This window comes from Diabrotica virgifera, chromosome 5, assembly GCF_917563875.1.
Source record: "Diabrotica virgifera virgifera chromosome 5, PGI_DIABVI_V3a".
NCBI classification, from domain to species: domain Eukaryota; kingdom Metazoa; phylum Arthropoda; class Insecta; order Coleoptera; family Chrysomelidae; genus Diabrotica; species Diabrotica virgifera.
The window spans coordinates 131,402,406-131,422,949 of NC_065447.1; the positions used below are offsets into that span (position 1 = coordinate 131,402,406).

General features: G+C 34.9%; 1 protein-coding gene across 10 annotated transcripts in view; it reads right to left on the bottom strand.

Annotated features, from left to right (window-relative positions):
- The window catches only part of LOC114343065 (uncharacterized), a 618,263-nt gene that overhangs the window by 197,935 nt on the left and 399,784 nt on the right, over window positions 1–20,544 (bottom strand). The gene's annotated exons all lie outside the window — the stretch shown is intronic.

Sequence of the window (20,544 nt, forward strand, 5' to 3'; positions counted from 1 at the left end):
AATGAACAATTATTAAAAACACAATTTTTATAACTAATATGAGATTTTCCAATGTCGTTCGTAAATAATAAAAGTATGTATTATGTGAAATTTAGGGTACCTTAAGTTTTATCAGTGAAGAGACTGTTTTATCAAGGAAGAGGCTGTTTTATCAGTATTACACTCAATGATTGGCTAGAACGACGCGTGGTGATTGGCTGAAAAAGCAAAAACGTCAGAATTTGACAGGTGAAAAAAATAATCAATAAAAAGATAATGGGAAGAAACAATCTCATCGTAATGACGTCGGTCAAAAATAACATCTCCTTGACTGATAACTTTACTTATTGTGGGTGATTAAGTGCGGCTACTAACTACTAAGACCTCAGTTGATCGGTAGGAAATTATCAGCAGTGTGTGTTTCCTGAACTGTGGCTATGTCAATGTTGTTTTCTGTAAGAAGCTTGCTGATGTATTCGCTCTGGCTTCGGCTAATGCCGTCAATGTTTTTTTACTAATGTTTGCTCCTAGATAACTATGATTTTTACAACTAGAACAGTCATTAGCGATAAAAAACTGTAAAATCGTGGAATTTTGAGGATCAACACCGATTTTAATGAAAATTTGGATTTGAGCTCGGTTAAACCTCTTCTTTAAAATCTACCCTATGCCGAACCGGACTTTTATCCTGGGGGTGAAAACAACCCCATCTAGGGGATGAAATTTTATTAAATCAAAATAACTATGTCGATAGATTCACCAATTCTGAGTCAATTTTGTTCTATAAAATTTTATTTCAAAGTTGATATTTTCCAAGTAATTAGCGATTGAAACTATTCATTTTTCATTGAAAAAACTCACGTTTTATAACCGTTTTTCATAAATAACTTATTTTTTGGGAAAACTTAAAAGACATCTTTTAACCCGCCATTGCACTCGCTATGAGGGAATACCACCATATTTGTTTATAACCAATGAAATTGTTGAAATAACTAATACGATAACCTTGAGCACCCAGGAACGCCTTTAGCATCGTCCATGAGAGGGTATGACAAAATTATAGAATATTTCAGGCGGTCAGTTTGCTGTGATACTTGAAAGAAGTGACCATCCCTCTTCAAGTGAGAGAATTCCTCACTGCGCGTGCAATCACGGTGAAATCACGTTTCTGTTATTTCAAAGAAACTTTTAGGTTAATATTTGGGTAAGTTTAATTAAGATATTATTGTTTAGGTTACGTTAGGAACAGTGGTGGGTTTGGGGGTTAAAATCCCTCCCAGAGCATATAGAAATATATATAAAAGAAAGTAGGAAAATGTAACTTGTCTTTCACAAATAATACAAAAAACTTTCGGTGCTTAAGCCAACTCCCCCAGAGGAAAATTCTAGGTGCGCCACTTGAATTGCCGCGAACATAAGAACTATCTCCGTATTGTTACGAATGCAAATAAGGGACGATTTGGGAATCCGAGATGAAGCAGAGTCTGTAGAAATGAACCAAGTATCTAATAAATGTGCATACTGTCCTAAGAAGAACATAAAAATTCTGCACGCCAAATTGTAGAAGATCAATTTGTAAGGAACACACAAAAACTTGTACACACAATGTAATGTAATTACTAGTGTAATTCTTGTTGGGAAATAGAGGAGGAAGAATCTGAGTAGATGTATTTATTATCTTTAGATGTGTGCAATATTTTTAAAACTTTTCATTTGTGTACTGAATATCTCATTTGTCTATTATCATATTATTTTTACTTTTGTTTTGTTAAATTAATAAAAAAAATTGGTTTACGAGACTTTCCATGATATGTGAGTACAACCCATTTTATATTTATACAGGTTGACATTCATTCTACCTCGAAATAAGTCGAATTGGTGTAGGTGAGGGCGACGCTCATATGCGTGCAACCACGTCACAATAGAAGACGCGTGTAACGGCGGGTTAAAGCTAATTAAACAACCTTTTAAATGAGCTTCGATAAAAGAATCTTGCATAAGAACGACTGACTTATGACGAAAATAAAGTCATCGCTCCCTGCTTTTTTTGAAATGTAACAATTAAACAATCGGCATTACAATCTTAATAGAAATGAACAGCTTCCCACTTGAAATTAACTTTATTTAGGTATAATTGATACGATCCATGTGATTTGACCGGTTTAGAATGCTTAGTTTAGAAAAAATAGTTGATTTAATAAAAAATGACATTTTTATAATTAAAAAAAGGTGCATTTTTCTTATAAATCTAAAAGTATTCATAATATGAAAAAATGTTTCAAATATTAATTGTAGGATTTTTTTTACTAAAAATTATGATTTTTTTTTGTTTTTGTATCACGAATACTTTTAGGTTTATTTAAGAAAAATACACTTTTTTTTTAATTATAAAAATGTCATTTTCGATTTAATCAACTATTTTTTTTTCTAAACTACGCTTGCCAAACCGGTCAAATGACATGGATCGTATCAATTGTACCTAAATAAAATTAATTTCAAGTGGGAAGCTGTTCGTTTCTATTAGGATTGTAATGCCGAGGGTTTAATTGTTACATTAAAAAAAAAGCAGGGAGCGATGACTTTATTTTCGTCATTCTTATGCAAAAAAGTCAGTCAGTTCTTATGCAAAAAAACTTTTATCGGAGCTTATTTGAAAGGTTTTTTTAATGAGCTTTAAAATATGTCTGTTAAGTTTTCCCAAAAAATTGCACCACATTCGAGTTATCGAGTATTCGAGTTGAGGTTGAAGATTCTCCATTTCGAGGTTCTTCAAAATAACCACCTGTTAAAGAGCAATAACTTAGTAGTTGGCTTTTCATAGGTCTTTCCGACGCGAATCTCTTTGTTTTTTATTAGCTACAATTTTATTCAGAATGATTTTTTCTCTAAAATTAAATTTTTTTTCGTACTTCCGGGCCTAAAGTGACAACTTCACTCCCTTGTGACAGGTACTAAAGTGTCACATTTAATCCCTCCGGGATTAAATATTGACGAAACTCCCGGAACGATTAAATCACAAACAAACGAATTTAAGGGATATTTTTTTGGAAATTTACTTATATCAATATCTTCTCTAATGTTAATAACCGATTTCAGCATTGAGTAATGTGCCCAGAGAGTTGAGGCACAAACCGCTTTTGATTTATCATCGAAGTAGACTAACAGCGCATTTTCAGTAGGTTGTCTCACATTTTTTAAGCGGCACCACTTTTTAAAAGCATCGTACTGCTGCTCGTATAGTTTTCTAGATTTCGGTGGTAACAATTCTTCACCTACTTCGGCTGCTCTTTTATCAATATCAGATACACCTTCTTCACTCATGATACCAATAATTATCAATAACAATGTTTCTTTACAATGACACTAGTAATGACAATGTTTCTAAATTATAACTGTCACAACGCAATGTTACTATGGTAACTTATTTTAAAGACAGTTTATTAAATGAGTTGAAGAGAGAAAAAACTGATTGAAATTATTGAAATAATTAATAAAATCATACCGGAAGTACGAAAAGTATCGTATATACCTTGCGACTGAAGTACATTTAATCCTTCAGGTAAATTATGGCCCTCCCTGCGGTCGGGCCATAAACTTTACCTTCAGGATTAAATGTACTACTTCAGTCCCGCGGTATATAATGTACTATTAAGTTATTCGTGAAAACGGTTATAAAACGTGAATTTTTTCAATGAAAAATGCATAGTTTCAATCGCTAATAACTTGAAAAGTATCAAGCTTGCAAAAAAATTTTATAGAACAAAATTTACTTAGAATTGGTCAGTCTATCGACTTCCATAGTTATTTTGATTGAAATATTTTTCATCCCCTAGATGGGGTTGTTTTCACCCCCAGGGGAAAAGCCCGCTTCGACGTAGGGTAGATTTTGACAAAGGTTATAAATACTACCTAAATCCAAATTTTCAAGGAAATCGACCTTGATTCTCAAAATTCCACGAGAAAATGGCTGTTGATTGGACTAATCCCCTTATTTTGTTTTCATTTTCGCCTAAAATATTGAGGTATTTTTAGCCCAGTCGTGATACCATTTGACCTTGCATTACAAGCTGCCCCAAATTTTATTTTTCTAATCTTTAGTGGGGGTCAATAGTAGTATAAATTTAAAATCTCGACTGAATTCCACCGTTGCGTTAGCCGCCATCTTGATTTTAAACGAGAACCGTTTTGGCTCAATATCTCCGCCATTTTGAACTTTTTGACAAAAAGTGTAAAAACCAAAATGGTTGAAAATACGATTTTCTATAATTTTGTTTATTATAAATTTTTTCGTGCGGTCGTTATTTTCCGAGTTATGGGGAAAAAATAGTGACAGCATAATTATTGATTTATTAAATTATCTCGATCATTATTAGTTTTACAACAAACTGAGCCTATACAAAAATGAAAAGAATTAAATTTTGTACAATTTTGATCTCTTTCATTTTTTTGATAAAACCAATATTTAAGGTAGTACGTATTAGTAGTGTAACGAATATTCGTATTCGCATTCGCGAATATTCGCATGTTTTTGCATATTCGCATTCGTATTCGCATTCAAGAAATTTGTACGAATGTTTTGCGAATATAAATATCAGAAAAAAAATAATTTGAAGATAATATTTAGGTTAATAACATCCAAATCTGTTAACTTCTCATCTTTTTTTTATTAAGAAATGGTAACTTTACCTTGTATAATATTATCAGCCTTCACTTTATTTTATTATTTGGTATTATGTAATAAAGCTTAAGATTCAGGTTGATTTACACCAAATATCAATTAACTTTTTATTATAAATTTAGAAAACATGTCAAAAATAGACACAAATTAAAAAACAAACTGAATATTCGCATCCGCGTTCGCGAATGTCGGTAGCAGATATTCGCATTCGTATTCGCGAATTTTCAAAAAATGACATTCCTTACATCACTAGTACGTATGCAGTAAAGGCGCGAGCGTAAGACCTGATTGGTTTTATAGCAATTGTTTTTGTTCAATATCTCCGCCATTTTCAACTTTTCGACAAAAAGTGTAAGGACTGAAATTGTTGCAATTACGATTTACTACAATTTTTCGAGAAAACCAGTGGCGGGCCTACGAGGGGTGGGGCAGTGGAAAAATTCCCCCAACAGGGTCCAAAATTAAAAAAAAAAATGTTGAAATATTAAAATGTGTTAGCTGACATGAAACTTAATTATCGACAGACAAATTCAACCAATAAAAACAGCTAGCTAATAAAATTAAGTGAACTTAATGCATATAAGTTATTTTTATGTCTTTTATGTACTTAGTTTGGTTGGTGTTTCATTGGAAGTTTCGAAAATTGTATAAAATGTAAGTCTCTTTTTTTTGTTTATGTACAATTATGTCGTAAAGTTAATAATAAATGCAATTCAATAATTATGCTTCCCCTCCGCTTCCACTATTTTACCCCTTAACTCGGAGAATATTAATCGCATAAAAAAATTGTTGAAAAAAAATTGTAGGAAATTGCGTTTTCAATTTTTTGTCGAAAAGTTGAAAAAGAGATATTAAGTAACAACGGTTCTCCTTTAAAATCAATATGGCGGCTACGGCAACCGCGGAATTCAGTCGAGATTTTAAATTTACATTACTATTGATCTCCCCTAAAGGATAGAATTATAAAATTTGGGGCAGCTCGGAAACAAGATTAAATTCAGTAATTATGCTCCCCCCACCACTTTTACTATTTTTCCATTTAACTCGGAAAATATCAACTGCATGAAAAAAAATTGTTAAAAAGAACTTGTAGGAAATCATATTTGGAACAATTTTAGTTGAAAATGGCGTAGATATTGAACAAAAACAATTGCTACAAAATCAATCAGGTCTTACGATCGCTCCATTATCGCATACGTACTATCTTAAATATTAACTTAAAAAAAAAAATGAAAGAAATTAAAATTGTGTAGAATTTAATTCTCTCTATTTTTATATAGGAACATTTTTGTCGAAAAACTAATATAAACGAGATAATTCAATAATTATGCTCTAACTGTCACTATTTTTCGCCATAACTCTGAAAATATCGACGGCACGAAAAAAGTGTAACAATATAAATGATAGAAAATCACATTTTCAACAATTTTGGTTATTATACTTTTTGTCGAAAAGTTGAAAATGGCGGAGATATTAACGAAAAACGGTTCTCGTTTAAAATCAAAATTGCGGCTAACGCAACAGCGGAATTCAGTCGAGATTTTAAATTTACACTACTATTGACCCCCCCTAAAGATTACAAAAATAAAATTTGGGGCAGATCCTAATGCAAGGTTAAGCCTGTTATTCGTCTAACCCGACTGGGCTATTTGTTTTATTCAGATTTATTGTTAGTCTTGCCTTTTGGTATTCTTCCGTGACCATTTTTTATTTCTACAAAAAAATGTATAACTATTTTTCAGTTCATTTCTCCTTTTTGTCTACATTTTTGTGGCAGACACCACGAAAAACCTATCTTCTTGTGAAACGTGGTTATATCCTAAGATATACCGTTTTGTTGATATTTATTTCCTGTCTAATTAAAATTGGAATACCTTTTAATTTAAATTGCATATGCTAATAGAATCCTTACACCTATCAGATTGGTCTAAAATTGGAGACAATAATGACCGACATGCTTAAATTGAAAGAAGGCTATGAGAAGAACCATACAACAGAAATGTATGTACACTCCGACCGATATAGAAATTGGGACCGTGCAAGTTCAGAAGAGCGACACCTGGTTCATAGCTCAGCAACATTTTTAGCACTTTTAATTATATTGGCCAATTACATTAGACCTGGTTTCTGGATAATTGTCAAGGCCATAGCCCAAAAATAATAAGAAGAAAAAGTTAGATTGAGGTTATGTTATTAAAAGGTAAACATTGTACTACAAGCAAAATACCATTAATTGAATTCACTTTAATAATTGCATATCATATCAATATTGTGGAGCAACATATAATTTTAATAATTTATAACAATCATTTGCGAAATCCCATTTTCTTCAATGACAGTAGGTATGAAATATACGTCAATTTAACAATTTCAATTAACAATACGAAATATTTAAGAAATATATGTTAAGAAACTTGCAAGATTTGTCCGCTATACGCGCACGATCGTTTCCCGTATCCCCTCCAAGTACTTGCACACAGCGAGTAGATGTGAGCTACGCGCAAACCGGAGAAGGAATGCATAATTGATTTGGGGCTTAAATTACAGAGTTGCCACAGTTCTTACAAGTATTGACTGATTTCTTTTGAAATGCTCTTTACATGAATCATTGTTTACAAGAAGTTGCATGTAATTATTTAAAATTTGTAAATTTTATACGGATACTTAACAATGTTCGGTTACTATTTCTGAATAGCGGTCTACTCTGCGGTCTGAATAGCGGATTCTGCTATCTGACACCGCAGTATTCAAATGGTAAGGTCTTTTTGACCTTACCATGATCAAATATTCGTTTTATATATAATGTAATTTTCGTGTGAAAGTCCTTTGTGCTCGTTCTTGATGTTTAACTTTTCTGGATACAAAAATAACCAACAGCAAATTGAACAATTTTTTAAACAGACAGACAAGGTTTTCCAACCAATAAAAAACTACATAAGAAACAGAAGTATTTCATGTCATAAATGGAACCCATCTCTCTTCATAGTGGTATTTTGACCTTTTTGACCATAGCTCCGAAGATGGCTTTATAAGCCGAAAGCGTTCAGCTAAGAATTATTAATTTTACACACTTCAAAAGTACACTTCTCCCCCTTTTACCTGATATTTTTTTGTGCTGCCAGACAAGCTCTATCGGGTGTAAATCTGTATATGGTGAGAGCCTTAATGCATTATGTCACGTTATTTCTAATAATGGAATTAACAGCAAAAACATATTTCGATTGATGTAATTTTATAAAGGCATACAGATCTGGTCTGAGGATTTTAGCAGGAATAGGAATATTTCTAGCTTTTAGACAATCTATCATTTTGATCTTTGTTCATGCGGATGTTGGTGCTTTATCTTCTTGAGTATTATGATAAGGTACATGTCATTAAGATGACACTGTTGGGATGTATATTACTTAACAATTTTTCTTCTAACCACTTTTTGCAGTTGACAAAATTCATATCATCATGGTAGTCACCCGATTTTGTTTGGAATTTCCATGTCACATAAAGATCCAACGACAAAACCTGCTTCGTTTTCTGCACCCACGATGATTAAACGTTGGCCCTTGGAAACGAGTTTTTTAAGCATAAAGGTAAATACGTTTTATCAGTAAACACAATAAATATTTTTTCGTTTCTAAAATGCTTAATTCATTGTATCTTTGCACATGCACGAAATTATTCCCGAATTACTTTTTATACTAGGTCTCTTTTTTACTCACAGAAACTAGTATCGCAAAATTAAGCCGCTTGTCCATAGAAACCACAATAAGTTAGACAAGGATAAACAATATAGCATGTAAGGTGAAGTTTTCAATCCTAATAATAACATTAATATGTATTATTGAAAAATACCGGGTAATCATCAGAAATAATTTTATCCCTGAGGTTAGACGCGATGCCATCAAAAGCGAAGTCGAAAGGGAGATTAATAACCAAGAGCTAGTTGTGGATCAAGTCCCTAACGAAACACATGAGCAGATTCCTGAGCCTGCCATACAAGAAACTCGACCTGAGAACACACAGGAGAACAACAACGAGTTGCGCGATAGCCTGTTAAACGAAATGGCACAAGCCGTACAAGAGTTTAGTGGAACAAACCCACTTAGCAAACCACCGCTACCAAGAATAAACTCTTGTAAGAAACTAGGTGCGCTGTTACAAATTATGAACACCGAAGTCCTACCCAATTATGTCGTAGAAGCTCAAACATTAGAATATTTGCATATGCTGATCTACTGTGCAGCGACAGCAATTGCTAATGTAATGGGCATTAAGATCAGAACACGACGGGGTACTAACAACGGAAGGACTGGTGACAGAATAATTGCATCTTGGGAAAGACGGCTGCAAAGAAAAATTGAATCGTTGCGTAGGGATATTGTTCAAATAACGGAATATATTCGAGGAACAACGAGTAGAAAACTAATTAGAAGAGCTGAAGAAATAATGCGAAATACGCCGAGACACTCACAGCATGATCCAGAAAACAACACAGCTCAACATTGCCTGGACACATTAAAACAAAAACTCTGTTTATTCAGGCCGTCTAAGGAGATACAAAGTCAGTAACAACCGAAAATGCGACAATATACTCTTTGAGCATTCAGAGAAGGCGTTTTATAAGAAGCTTAACTCCACTGTAGAAAATGAAAATAAAGCATACCCAAGTCAAGAAGAAATTCATGAGTTTTGAATTTCACCACTCCACACCACTGAAGAAGTCTCGAATACTATCAAAGAGCTTCACAACTGGAAATCTCCTGGACCGGACGGAGTTCAAAACTTCTGGATAAAGAAGCTTTGGAGTGTTCATGAGCGATTTTCAATTTTAATTAATTGTGTTATTTCTAATCCGATGGAAATACCATCATTCCTTACAAAGGGAACCAGTTATCTAATACCGAAGGATCAAAATAACACCCAAGATCCAAAGTACCGCCCAATTACTTGTCTACCTACTTTGTACTAATAGGGAACTTGCATAAATTTTTAAATTCGAAAAAAATGTTATAAATCACAACAGAACATAATTTAAAACATGTATCAAAGATAAAAAAGTTTTGTTTGTCTTTCGTTTGGCCCCTAAAGACGATTAAAAATTCAAATTCAAACAGGTGGTCCAAAACGCATCGTGACGTCACTTGGTTTTACATTTACATTTTTCCAATAAAGTAAACAGAATTTTAAATTAGACGTTATAAACGTCAGTAGAAAATACATTTATGTGACGTTACAAGTGTTTTTGATCGTTTGACCTATTCATAGAAAATTTGTACTTTTACAAAATGGTTTTATTTTCAATAGTAAACCTTCGTTCCTTTCCTTCAAAAACAGTATAAAACTACAATTTTAACAAACTGGTATATATTATTACAATGACATACGACAAATGTCATTAGAATATAAATATTTTTGACTTATTCCACGACGATGAGCTTGCCAAATACCCAAGTAGGTGGAGGCCAATAAACTAAAGAATGAGAAGAATATACGTAAATATAAGGTTGTGTCTAGGTATACGCTAACGTGTACGCAAATAAAAAAGTTAGTGTCAGTGATTTCTTATTTTTTATTTGTTTAGTGTTTGTTTTTAAATTAACTACGGAGTGCGGACAATTATTTAGTTCTTTTAATGAGTTTAAGAACATTTTAAAACAGTACGCAAAAGATAAGAGACTATAAATTAATATATATTTTTTTTAGTTAGAAATGAAATAGTATTACCGTAAAAGATTAAAATAAAAGGAAGACCTAAAGCTTTCACAATAATAATTAACTTGTTTTGAAGCTATTATCCTTGTGGCATTTTTGTAATCAACTATTCTAAATGGGAACTAAGCCACAATTTAACTAACAATTGATTTTATTAACGTTTCGACTTCTAAACCGGATGTCGTTGTCAAAATACAAAATATTATTAAATTAAACAAAAATGTTGTTGCTTAGTAAAAAATGTTTTCCAATAATTTATTTAATCTGACTAATTTTTGTATTTTGACAATGACATCCGATTTGGACGTCTAAACGTTAATAAAATATTTTTTTTTAGTTAAATTGTGGCTTATTTTGCATTTAGAATAGTTGATTATAATAATTCACTTATGTATAAAAATTATTTTAACAATATTTTGTACCTACATGTCATGTCAACTAAATACATATAATTATTTTGCTAACCTAAATATATACTTTTATATATACACATTGATTTATTACAATTAAGTTTGAAACATCTGAATAGTTCTGCTTCCCTTCCCTTAACAAATATGTTTCCATCAAACAAACACTAAACATATCAAAATAGCATGTACCAAAATATGTATATAGTAACTGCGCAAGCTAAATAATGACGTCACTGGCTTGATGAAGTTTAATTCGCGTCTACCTAACTTGTTTATTTGCGTACACGTTAGCGTGTACCTAGACACAGCGAAATATAACCATAATAAAAACTAATGCAAAACTATGTGACGTCACGTGCCGTTTGAACTATTTTATACCGCTGAAGACTTTAAATATGTATTTCTAAGTTATTACGAGTTTTTGAAGCGTGAAATTTTGGAAATCTCATTTTTAAACAAAACTGAACATTATTATCCAATAAAAAAGATGTGCAAGTTCCCTATTGGTCACATCCTGTGTAGCCCGGCGTATCTACCAACACTGTGCTCTAAACAATATCACAGAGCCTCAACAGAAAGGATGCGCTAAGGGCTCCATGGGCTGTAAAGAACAACTTATTATCGACTCGGTCATTTCTAACCAGGCATATAACAAAAAACGAAAAAGCATTTGATTCAGTGCCGCATGAATGGCTTATAGATATATCGAAAATATATAAAGTCGATGATAATATAGTGACCTTTTTAGAGCATATAATGACGGAGTGGAAGACTAGAACTCACCTTCAAATACCTGGTGAAAACAATATCGAGACTGAAGACATCCCAATTAACCGGGGGCTTTTCCAGGGGGACTCCTTGAGTCCACTTTGGTTCTGCCTAGCAATGAACCCACTATCTCAGCTACTGAATTCCACTGACTCAGGCTTTAGCATCAAAAATAATAATACTGTTGTAGCGAAGCTTAATCATTTGTTGTATATGGATGATTTAAAATTAATGGCTTCCACTAGAAAACACTTAGATCAGATGGTAAAAACTGTAGAAACCTTCTCTAACGATACTAGTATGCACTTTGGTCTAGACAAGTGCCGTATCTTAAATATAGTCAGAGGACAGGTTCAGCCCGGTGGTTTCCATATGCAAAATGGCCAGAACATCGAGGCCATGGGTGAAAATGACATGTATAAATATCTCCGTGTAAAGCAAGCGCGGAAAATTGATCATAAACAAATGAAAACCGAACTAACTTCTGAGTTTGTACGAAGGGTAAGACAGCTTAATCGGTCATATCTCAATAGTAAAAATTTGTTTAAGGCATTAAATACATATGCATTTTCCGCGCTTAGCTACTCATTTGGTATTATCAGGTGGTCAAAAACGGATATAGAAAGTCTTCAGCGGAAAGCAAGAACACTTCTCACAAAGGCACAAAAACATCATCCTCGCATTGCAGTAGAGAGAACAACACTACCGCGGTATCTAGGGGGAAGAGGACTCATGGACATAGGTGAGCAATTAGGTAAACAAGTTGCTAACTTGAGAACTTATTTTCAGGCGCAGGCTGAAACGCCTACTTTACATCGTGCGATCTGCACAGTAGATCACTCAACGCCGCTTAAACTGAAGGAACAAGAAATGCGCATAAATCACCTATCTAAGCAAGAAAAAATGAACATCTGGATGGGCAAACCCCTGCATGGACGGCATCTCAATGAGGTTAACCAGGAATATGTCGACAATAGAGCGTCGAACTATTGGTTGGTATCAGGAAAGATGTTTCCCGAGACAGAGGGTTTCCTACTTGACATTCGGGATCAGGTTATTCTAACTAGAAACTACCTGAAGTACATTGTGAAAGATCCTCAAGTCCAAAACGACAAATGCCGATATGGATGTCAAGCCCAAGAATCCATCCAACATCTTACTGGGGGCTGCCAGGCGTTTGTCGTAACTGATTATAAAGAACGCCACGACTCAGTAGGAAAGATTCTTCACCAAGAACTAGCTAGCAAACTTGTACTTCTCCAAACCGACCATCTCCCTTATTATCAATACGTCCCTGATATAATGCTTGAAAATGACAACTACAAGCTATACTGGGATCGCACCGTGCTCACAGACCAAACAGTGGCACACAATAGACCGGATCTCATACTAGTTAATAAACTTACTAGGCAAACAACATTAATAGAGGTGGCGATACCTAACAACAATAATCTGCGTGTTAAGCACAATGAAAAGATTGCCAAGTATAGAGATCTCGAAATACAAATAAGGAGACAATGGAGAATGGAAAGTACCCAGACAATACCTATTATTCTTTCTACTACTGGAGTCATTCCGAAGAACCTCATAGAAAATATCAAAAAGCTGGGTCTAAATGAACATTTTTACAAGACTATGCAGAAAGCTGTGCTACTCTCGACTTCCAGATGCGTACGAAAATTTTTGGGAGATACTCGGGCATACCAAGTCACCTAGGGCTCGATAACATGGAAAGAGTCCCACCAGAGCTCAATCCTTTTGATACCCTAGGTATCTGGGATGAGTGAATTTTCCCCGTTAGAGGGAGTGTGGGCCGTATGGCTAAATTTGAAAAATATGTGGGAGTTTTTTGTCAGTTCTTTTATCAGGCGCGGCCACCTGCGACCGAGGCAGCGCATGAAATGGACTGTGTCCATTAACCTTCCGATGACCAACCTTTTTTTGTTACACGGATGACCAAGGGGGGGAAAATGACCCCAGGTCAAAAATGACAATTAACAAAAAAATGTTTAGGGAGTACCCAGATATTCAAGTATCGGAGCAGAGTATCAGATCAATACCGGGTAATCATAAGAAACAACCTTATCCCAGAGACTAGGCGCAATACGATCAAAAACGAAGTCGAACGGGAGATTAATAACCAAGAGCTAGTTTTAGGTCAAGTCACCAATGAAATCCTTGATGAGAAGATTCCTGAGATTCCCATACCAGAAACTCAACCTGACAATACACAGCAGAAAAACAACCAGTTGAGCGATAGTCTAGCAAACGAAATGGCTCGTGCCGTACAAGAGTTTAATGGAACAAACCCACTTAGCAGACCACGGCTATCATGAATAAACTCTTGTAAGAAACTAGGGGCACTATTACAAATTGTGAACGCTGAAGTCCTACCCAACTATGCCGTAGAAGCCCACACATTGGAATATCTGCATATGCTAATCTACTGTGCAGCAACAGCAATTGCTAATGTAATGGGCGTTAAGATCAGAACACGACGGGGTACTAATAACGGAAGGACTGGTAACAGAATTGCACCCTGGGAAAAAAGACTTCTCGGAAAAATTGAATTACTGCGTAGGGATATTGGTCAAGTCACAGAATATATAACAGGTGTAACAAGTAGAAAAGTCATTAAGAGAGCTGAAGAAATAATGCGGAGCACTGCAAGACACTCGAGATACGATCCAGAAAATACCACAGCCCAACAGTGTCTGGATACATTAAAACAAAAACTCTCCATCTATTCAGGACGATTAAGAAGGTATAAAGTTAGTAACAACCGAAAATTTGACAATGCACTTTTTGAGAACTCTGAGAAGGCGTTCTACCGAAAACTCAATTCCACCGTAGAAAGCGTCGAATGGTCTTACCCAAGATAAGAAGAGATTCATGAGTTATGGGGAAATCAACTTTCCACACCAGCTGCTCTTAACAACAATGCTGGCTGGATAGAAGATACGACGCACAACTGTCACCACTACGTCACAGCTAACTACGAACCATTCACTACTGAAGAGGTCTCAAATATCATCAAAGAGCTTCATAACTGGAAATCTCCTGGACCAGACGGAGTTCAGAACTTCTGGCTTAAGAAGTTTTGGAGTATTCATGAGTGCTTATCAACATTAATTAATCATGTTATCTCTAACCCGCAGGAAATACCATCATTTCTAACTCAGGGAACCACTTATTTAATACCAAAGGATCAAAATAACACCCAAGATCCAGCCAAGTACCGCCCAATTACTTGTCTTCCAACTTTGTATAAATTGGTCACATCCTGTATAACCCGGCGTGTCTACCAACACTGTGCTTTAAACAATATCATAGAGCCTCAACAGAAAGGATGCGCTAAGGGTTCTATGGGTTGCAAAGAACAACTTATCATCGACTCAGTCATTTCTAACCAGGCATTCATCAAAAAAAGGAACCTCTTTACTTCCTTTATTGACTACAAAAAGGCTTTTGATTCAGTGCCGCATGAATGGCTTATAGATATATTAAGAATATACAAAGTCGATGATAACATAGTGACTTTTTTAAAGCATATAATGACAAGTTGGAAGACTAAAATTCACCTCCAAATACCTGGTGAAAACAATATCGAAACGGAAGATGTCGCAATCAACCGGGGCCTGTTTCAAGGAGACTGGCTGAGTCCATTGTGGTTCTGTTTGGCTATGAACCCACTATAACAGCTATTAAACTCCACTGACTCAGGTTTTAGCATTAAAAACAACAATACTGTAGTAGCGAAGCTTAATCATCTGTTGTATATGGATGATTTGAAATTATGTAATGGCTTCTACTCGAGAGAATTTAGAACAGATGCTAAAAACAGTAGAAACATTCTCGAATGATATTAATATGCACTTTGGACTAGACAAGTGCCGCGTTTTAAATATAGTCAGAGGAAAGATACAGCCCGGTGGATTCGATATGCAAAATGGCCAGAACATCGAGACCATGGGTGAAAACGATATATACAAATATCTTGGAGTAAAGCAGGCGCGGAAAATTGACCATAAGCAAATGAAAACTGAAATAACTACTGAGTTTATTATATATAATGGATTTCTACGGCTGTCGCCGCCTCTCCATACCCAGCTTCCAATTTTTTCTATCGTAACACATATCTTCATCTAATTGCCTGGAATCCATTGCCTCCTGAATATTGTCCCACTACTGAGTTTATACGAAGGATAAAACAGCTGCTTCGTTCACAGCTTAACAGTAAAAATTTGTTTAAGGCACTAAACACCTACGCTTGTTCCGCGCTTAGCTATTCACTTGGTATTGTTAAGTGGACAAAAACAGATATAGAAAATCTTCAGCGAAAAGTACGAACACACCTCACAAAGTCACAAAAACACCATCCTAAAAGTGTAGTAGAAAGAACAACATTACCACGAAATCTAGGAGGAAGAGGACTTATGGATATAGGTGAGCAATTAGATAAACAAATTGCTAATTTAAGAACTTATTTTCAGATGCAGGCTGAAACATCTACTCTACATCGCGCTATCTGCGCAGTAGATGACACAACACCGATCAAACTGAGGGAACCAGAAATACGCATAAACCACCTTACTAAGGACGAAAAAGTGCGCGCCTGGATGGGTAAACATTTGCACGGGCGACATCCCAATGAGGTCAGCCAAGATTATGTCGACAATATAGCGTCGAACTACTGGTTGACACCAGGAAAGATGTTCCCTGAAACGGAGGGTTCATTACTGGCCGTTCAGGATCAGGTTATACCAACCAGAAATTACCTGAAATATATCATCAAAGACCATCAGGTTCAAAACGACAGATGCCGATATGGATGTCAAGCCTAAGAAACCATCCAACATCTTACAGGGGGCTGCCAGGCATTTGCTGCAACTGAATACAAGGAACGGCATGACGCAGTGGGAAAAATCCTTCATCAAGAGATAGCTATCAAGCTGGGACTTCTCCAAACTGACCATCTCCCATATTATCAATACGTCCCTGAAAGTGCTTGAGGATGGCAACTACAAGCTATACTGGGACCGCACTGTGCTTACAGACCAAACAGTGGCACATAATAGACCAGATCTCGTACTAGTTAATAAATTAACAAGACAGACAACACTAATTGATGTGGCGATAGATAACAACAATAATCTACGTAGTAAATTTACTGAAAAGATCGCCAAGTACAGAGATCTGGAAATTCAAATACGGAGGCAATGGAGAATGCAAAGTACCCAAACGATACCGATTATTATGTCTACTACTGGAGTCATTCCGAAGACCCTCCTTGAAAGCATAAAAAAGCTGGGTCTGAATGAACATCTTTATAAGACCATGCAGAAAGGTGTACTACTCGCGACGGCCAGAAGTGTATGAAAATTTTTGGGAGATACACCGGCATTCCAAGTCACCTAGGGCTCGATAACACGGAAAGAGTCCTACCAGAGCTCAATCCTTTTGATACCGTAGGTATCTGGGATGAGTCAATTTTCCCCTTAGAGGGAGTGTGAGCCGTATGGCTAAATTTGCAAGCCAAATGTATGTTGCAGTGAAGACTAAAGGGAAGGAATTCTACACTACGCAATTCACAACCCCCGTCTGCAGCTTGGTAAAGTTCCAACGGAAAATGAACCTAGTTACTCTATAGGAGTAATACCAATATAAAATAAAAATGTATACAATGCAATGCGAAGGCAAAACAATCTTATTTTTCACTTAGAATACGTAGCGCAGTACAGCACTCTGAATCGACGTTTTTTGACTCTTATTGGAGTCATCATCGGAGAGGCGTAGTCCTGTTGCTCCATACTCGAAGTGATCAACCATGAGAGTTTATCCCCACACTGCAACTGACGTGAATGGATTAGGTGACTAGCGTCATCTGGCAATTGAAAGGTAAAGTTAAATCAAAAGATTAAGCGAAGCATCGGTCGATATGTAATATCATTGATATGTACTAACAATATAATGACAATTTGTAGGTTAGAAATACAATGCAAATAAACCAATAAATACAACAAATGCGCTAATGTCACTGTCAATGAAAATAGTAAACGTCAAAATTTATAATAAACAGGGACATGTCATATTAAATAAAAATGTATACCATTTTTATTCAGTTGCAATGCGAAGGCAAAACAATCTTATTTTTCACTTAGAATACGGAGCGCAGTACAGCACTCTGAATCGACGATTTTTGACCCTTATTGGAGTCATCATCGGAGAGGCGTAGTCTTATTGCTCCATACTCGAAGTGATCAACCATGAGAGTTTATCCCCACACTACAACTGAAAATCGTCGATTCAGAGTGCTGTACTGCGCTCCGTATCAGTGGCGTGCTGGCCATATAAATGAATCGGTGCAATCACCGAGAGGCCGCGGCCTCTTGAGGCCGGTCAGATAGGTTTTTTTCACAAAAATTTTTAGATGTAACAAAAAAATATTTTTTAATTTCTAATTGAATTTTAATTTTGCTAATAATATTAATAAAATATTTCAAAAAAATTAAATTTTTTTAATGGTAAAATACAGTTAAATAAATACAGTAAGTAAATTAATAAGACTCTATATACATAAATAGATTGCTACAGATAATATTTATTTTCATACATACAAGTATGTATCTCTATTTATGGTTTCCCAATTTCCTTAAAACATAATGTATGTACTCAGCAGAATAAAAAATGTCTTGCACATTTCTTCTGAATTAAGGAAGTATTGAAAAACGATTTGATCAAGACAAATCGTTTTATGATGTTATATGAAGAATTCGTGGATTCTGCTGATAAATGGATTGTATTAAAAAATAGGATTTTGCAAAATACTGGAATTATAGAAGTTCGAGTTAATGATGAATATGTTCAGTCTACAGAAATTATGAAGGATGATATTATTAATCTAAGTGATAATGAACATGAAGTAACAAATGATAATGTTGTTGATATTGTGAAAACTTCACCTCCGTGTGGTACTAAAAAGTATAAAGATTGTGTAGCTTGCTGTTACGCTGTTTTACATAAGTACAACTTATATCAGTGTATCTATCCAAATTTAAATAGTATATAAGCATTTATTAACTCTTTCAGTGACACAGAAATCTTGCGAAAAAAGCTTTTCATCGTTGAAATACATAAAACATCAGTTAGAAGTACTTTAACACAAGATCACTTGGAAACATTTATGCTAATCGGTATAGAAAAAGAAGCTTTGTATGAGCTTAAAAATGATGAAATAATCGACGAATTTGCTCAAAAATCTACTTTAATGCGGAAATTATTGGTCGAGAGTTAAGTTAGTATTTTATAAAATAATTGCAAAAGAATGTTTAGATTATTGCGTTGTATTAACATTTTAAATATTGTTGAATTAAAGTATTTGCACTCTCTTGTATAATCGATTTACTAAAATTCAACTTAATACATGATTGAAAAATTCTCAAAATTTTATTTTATTCAGGAAATCATGGTTTCTGTCTTACTGCATACAATATTCGCATACATGTCATTTATTATTTGTAAAATTTTATTCTTAAATAAAAAAATATAGCAAATTTAAAAAAATCATTGAGTTTAAAAATAATTTATATTTTTGTTTTTTTTTTGTTTTATAAATAACGAATAAAACATCCTGATAATAGAAGGTAAAATGATGGGAGGCCGCTTTTCTATAAAATCACCGGGCCGCTTGAAAAGTTCCAGCACGCCACTGCTCCGTATTCTAAGTGAAAAATAAGATTGTTTTGCCTTCGCATTGCAACTGAATAAAAGTGGTATACATTTTTATTTTATATGAGTATTACTCCTATAGAGTAACTATTATTATTTTATTAAAGAAGAAAAAGGAGCCGAGGTCTAGGACCTATATAGCTCCATTTGACTAAAAAGAACTATGCAAAAAGAAACCTAAACTTAAGACTACATACGACTTATAAATTAATTTAATTTAAGAAACGAAAAATTATTGTTCCCGTGATACAGAAGTAAAAGAGTCATATTTATTTTTGAAGCAATTTACAGATACAGCCCCGACGACGTCGTGTGGAAGTGAGTTCCAGGTATAAAGTATTCTATTGGATATAGAGTTCTCACGACATTTACTGTGAAACTGTTGTCTGGCTAATTTGTATGGATGACCCCGCAATCTAAGGTCGTTACTCAAAGGGAAAAGATGTGATAGATCTATCCCAAACTTTCCCTGTAACGCTCTATAAGCAATTATTAAATCCCCACGAAGTCGTCGGTCCATAAATGTAGGATAATTTAAGTAGGTTAACCGTTCTTCGTAGGAAGGACGACGACGGCCATAAGGAATTCTTGTTGCCCATCTTTGCACAGATTCAAGTCGATCAGAATCCCTTTGCCAGTCGACATTCCACACGGATCCCGCAAACTCTAAAATAGGTCTTACATATACACTAAAGAGAGCAACAAAATTTTTTGGCGATATCTTAGAGAAAGTCTTAGATAATAAGTAAACTGATGTTCTAGCTTTATTGCATACCGACTGGATATGTTCAGACCAAGATAATGTTTCCGTCACAAGTACACCCAAGTCTTTTTGCTGCGAAACAGTTTTTAGAGAAACATTTGAAAGTACATACCGATTCCTTGGATTGTTTTTACCTAAATGTAGAACTGCACACTTGGATGTGTTTAATTGCAAGCACCAATCGTCTACCCACTTAGCAACCTCTTGAAGGTCGGTCTGTAATTGATTGTAACCAGAAAAGGGATTTGCATATAACTTTGTGTCATCAGCGAAAAGCGACATGTTACTTTTAAGGTGAATTGGCAGATCAGCAACGTACACTAAGAACAAAATCGGCCCCAACACTGAACCCTGCGGAACGCAACTGTATACACTAAACATTGAGGAATAACAGTCACCAACGCGTACGCAAAATTTACGGTTTATTAAAAATCCTTTAATCCACTCAAGTAAGTTTCCTTTAATACCGTTATGTTCCAGCTTAAATAGTAGTCTCTTGTGAGGAACTCGAT